The sequence below is a fragment of the Larimichthys crocea genome, unplaced genomic scaffold (genome assembly GCF_000972845.2).
Source record: "Larimichthys crocea isolate SSNF unplaced genomic scaffold, L_crocea_2.0 scaffold75254, whole genome shotgun sequence".
NCBI classification, from domain to species: domain Eukaryota; kingdom Metazoa; phylum Chordata; class Actinopteri; family Sciaenidae; genus Larimichthys; species Larimichthys crocea.
In genome coordinates this window covers 1-4,618 of record NW_020859934.1, presented here as the reverse complement: position 1 = coordinate 4,618, position 4,618 = coordinate 1, and the positions used below count along the sequence as shown (strand labels likewise).

The 4,618-nt window shown below is 42.5% G+C and overlaps 2 non-coding genes and 1 pseudogene across 2 annotated transcripts; all 3 read left to right on the top strand.

Moving 5' to 3' along the window:
* Positions 1 to 2,799: 2,799 nt before the first annotated feature.
* Positions 2,800 to 2,918, top strand: LOC113745432 (5S ribosomal RNA). The gene has a single exon (XR_003462142.1). It is a non-coding gene; the product is annotated as a 5S ribosomal RNA (ribosomal RNA).
* Positions 2,919 to 3,424: 506 nt separating this feature from the next.
* LOC113745431 (5S ribosomal RNA) lies at positions 3,425 to 3,543 on the top strand. The gene has a single exon (XR_003462141.1). It is a non-coding gene; the product is annotated as a 5S ribosomal RNA (ribosomal RNA).
* Positions 3,544 to 3,635: 92 nt separating this feature from the next.
* On the top strand, positions 3,636 to 3,752 carry LOC113745433 (uncharacterized; annotated as a pseudogene).
* Positions 3,753 to 4,618: the final 866 nt, after the last annotated feature.

The window sequence follows — 4,618 nt, the reverse complement described above, 5'->3', positions numbered from 1 at the left end:
GTAATCATATTTTATCTTCATGTATAATTTCATTGTTCATTTTATTCAGTCAATTTGTACAATATGTTTGTGATTGATTTGTCCTGTCCACGTGACATCCCCCCCTGCCCGTCTGTCCGTCCGGGAGAGGGATCCCTCCTTGTGGCTCTTCCTAGGTTTCTTCCACATTTTTTCCCTGTTTTAAAAGGGTTTGTTGGCCAGTTTTTCCTTCACTCGAACGAGGGTCTAAGGCAGAGGGTGTCACTCCCTGTTACAGATTGAAAGCCCTCTGAGGCAAATGTACTTTGTACTTTTGGGCTCTACAAATAAAATGATTGATTTGATTTTGATTTGACTATATTACTCTAATCAATCTAGTGTAAATTTAAAAAAAAAAAGGTTTTCAGAAAGTGTTTGTCCCGATACTCAAGAATCAGTGTATTACATTTTATTAATTTCTTTACTTTATCCGACTTTTATGTTCATCTATTATATGTACTGAAGATACTGAACATCTAATAAGCAGAATTAAATGTGTTAGAGCAGCCACAACCACCACTATGACACATCAAAGAAGAAGAAGAAAAGCTCTTTAAAAAACACCACAACTCAAAACTTGTGACAAAAAACGCACAAAAAAGCATAAAAACAGTGAACTTATCTTGATTGTACAAATACATGCACCCGTTCATTAACACATCTGCACGATGGTGAAAGAATTCAGTGCATCATTAAAGGTTAGGGTCTTACCTGAGAGTCTGGTCCTTCAACATAACTTCTCCTCTGTATCTGGAAAAAGAGTATGAGTATTTTTGTTGCTAGTAGTTAGAGGCAAGTGGACTTGAAGATTGGCAATGCAAACTATTCCTTGTTTCTGTTTACGGATGAAGTGGAAGTCTACTTGCTGTTTAAACGTCTTTACTGTAAAATCCTCATTTTTCAATTGTGTCTTGTGATTCATTGTGCTGTTTTGCCAACCACAGTTTAGATATAATTGGTGCCACGGGAAAAAATGTACCCTATGTACATGTAACTTACTGTGTACTTGTGAAAACAGAGTATATTCTTTTAATTATGTATTGTATGTTACACATTTTTTTAAAGATAATACAATATGACAATATGTCAGTTAAGTCTGACAAACGGCCCCACTTATATGTCTAACTCATAAACTCTTTCATTTTTACATGAAGCCCACCTGGTGCAGACAGAACCACCCACACAACAACCTAAGGATTATAATGTTGTTCAACCAAAGTGCCATCCCCCCCCCACCAACGCTTGGCTCAAATATTTCAGGAAAGAAAGAAAGAGGACATTTCACAAAGTTTTGGCTATGGCTGTTTATATCTTATTTTATTTATTTTGTCCTTTCACTACACGACCAGTGTGTCCTCTGGAAATAATCTCACATATGAGGCACTATTATATCTCTAAAGAATCAAGTGTGACTCTTAATTGTGAATTTTCCCTTGCCTCTGAGATCTTGCAATACACAGAGATAGAGTGGACCATTGTGCCTCCAAATAGAGAAGAAATGACAAGATCTTATCGGTTGACTGGAGCCTGTTATATAGATTTATTACGATCCCTTAAAGGGTAGGGTGCACTTCACATCTCTTGAGCCCCAAAATGGGATGCTTTCATTAAGCATCAAGGACCTGAGGCTAACAGATACAGTTTAACCTCAGATAGTTATGCACGATGAAACAGCACATTGTATCACTTTGGTCCGCTACTTTTACCTCAGATTATGTTGTGCATAACAATCTGAGGTAAAACTAGGGGAAGTTTGATTGACACGCATCGTACAAATGTTATCATACAAGACTGAGAGCAAATAAATTGTCAGAAGTGACCTTACCGGGTTTTTAGAAATTGCTTTGACTCCACATCAGACATAAACATAACACTAACGCATTTCTACACCACAGACACAAATACCGTTTCTAATTTAAGATGTCAAGATGATGCTCACCTAAGCAATGTCATTAGACAGACGCGTTTTGGTCATGCCAACGGAATAACATTCATATCACCAGCTATACCGTTTCATTTTGTAAAAGATCCGACGTATCCTAATAATCGTCTGTGTGGATGTGCTGACCGCCGTGTACACTAGCACTAATCGTCCCTCAGGGGGGAGGGGGGCGGATGAACCATGACAGAAAACTTTATTGATAGCCCCCAACTCAAAATAATTGCAACGTAATGTGGATTAATCCTAAGAAAGCGTTGTTCTAACTGTGTCTCTGTGTCACCGGTCCCGTTAGCTGCTAGCGCTAGTCATGTAGCCTACCGGCAGGTTGTCAGTGCGCTGTCATTACACATTAACAAGCCAAATCCCGCATATGTCAACGATGTCAGTTTCTGATTTCCAGACAATCTTTCTCTTCTGACAAAATCACCAAGCTTCAATACATGCTAACAATGTCTAATTAGCAACGAAGGACGAAGACGATAAACTCCACCTGAATGAAAGACGTTGACCATAACATACGCCGCTAGTGGCGCTAGTGGCCCGCAGTGGCGCGAAAAATTTGATGACGTTTCAATTCCTCGCTCTATGATTGGTCTGTTGAGCGCTCAACTTTGCCCAGCTCTGCTCAACCATTGGTGGGTTAACGCTCAACTTTGCTCAGGTCTGCTCAACCATTGGTCGGCTGACAGCCGCATAGGGACTTGGAGGAGAATTCGCCTGGGAACACCAGGTGCTGTAAGCTTTTTCACATCTCGGCAGGGAACAAAGCTTTTCTTCTTTAATAGCCATGGTGGTGATGACTGACGTGCATATATACAGTATTTCTCACTTCCCCAGAGGCTTACGGCCATACCACCCTGAATGCGCCCGATCTCGTCTGATCTCAGAAGCTAAGCAGGGTCAGGCCTGGTTAGTACTTGGATGGGTGACCGCCTGGGAATACCATGTGCTGTAAGCTTTTTCACATCTCGGCAGGGAACAAAGGTTTTCTTCTTCAATAGCCATGGTGGTGATGACTGACGTGCATATATACAGTATTTCTCAATTCCCCAGAGGCTTACGGCCATACCACCCTGAATGCGCCCGATCCGGAAGCTAAGTAGGGTCAGCCCTGGTTAGTACTTGGATGGGAGACGCCTGGAAATACCAGGGCTGTAAGCTTTTTTCACATCTCGGCAGGGAACAAAGCTTTCTTCTTCAATAGCCATGGTGGTGGGTGACTGACGTGCATATATACATATTTCTCACTTCCCGAGGCTACCCATACACCTGAATGTGCCCCATCTCGTCTGATCTCGGAAGCTAAGCAGGGTCAGGCCTGGTTAGTACTTGGTTGGGAACCGCCTGAATACCAGGTGCTGTAAGCTTTTTCACATCTCGGCAGGGAACAAAGCTTTTCTTCTTCAATAGCCATGGTGGTGATGACTGACGTGCATATATACAGTATTTCTCACTCCCCCAGAGGCTTACGGCCATACCACCCTGAATGCGCCCGATCTCGTCTGATCTCGGAAGCTAAGCAGGGTCAGGCCTGGTTAGTACTTGGATGGGAGACCGCCTGGGAATACCAGGTGCTGTAAACTTTTTCACATCTCGGCAGGGAACAAAGCTTTTCTTTTTTAATAGCCATGGTGTGATGACTGACGTGCATATACAGTATTCTCACTTCCCAGAGGCTTACGGCCCACCACCTGAATGCGCCCGATCTCGTCTGATCTCGGAAGCTAAGCAGTGTCAGGCCTGGTTAGTACTTGGATGGGTGACCGCCTGGGAATACCAGGTGCTGTAAGCTTTTTCACATCTCGGCAGGAAACAAGCTTTCTTTCTTCATAGCCAGGTGGTGATGACTGACGTGCATATATACAGTATTTCTCACTTCCCTGGAGGCTTACGCCATACCACCAGATGCGCCCGATCTCGGAAGCTAAGCAGGGTCAGCCCTGGTTAGTACTTGATGGGAGACCGCCTGGGAACGGCTCGTGACCCTCCCAAGTCCCTATTGCTCATCCTGGGATCGATCAAAAAAGGATCAAAATGAAGGGACACCCCTGGTGTTCACCGGCCAATTTACAGAAACATGCAAACTGGAGGCATTGAACCGCTGATCTTCTGATTAGTGGATGAAGCCACAGATATACATGATGAAATTCATATAGTCGATTTAAAAAATGCACAAAAAATGACAAAATTAAATTACAAGTGATGAATTCCCCTTTGACATTAATAAAGTAATTTGTATTCTATTTTTGGCCTGAACTCATGAAGTGTGTAAGAAGTATTCAGTGTACTGTTACTTTGTCTGGAAGACATCTGAGCCGTTCACACAACTCATTGTAATGATCACCCAGAGGTGCAGCCACCTCTGAGTCTGGGAGAAGATACAAAGACATCTTTCTAGTTGCTTTGATGTATTGCTTTGATCAAAAAATACCATAGTGTATACAACCATATTTATTCTGAATGCTTGCACCTCATGTTATGTGTGACATGAGATATGCCCCACCATCCTACTTACCATGCAGCCCATGATTAGCCTAATAAATTGGGTGTTGGTAAAACATTTTCTTAGAGCTTCTACTCTACTAGATGTTGACCTACAATCATTTTTGACATGTCCACCCTCCTCTTTTTTTCTGAAACCCAAGCATACAGAGACTG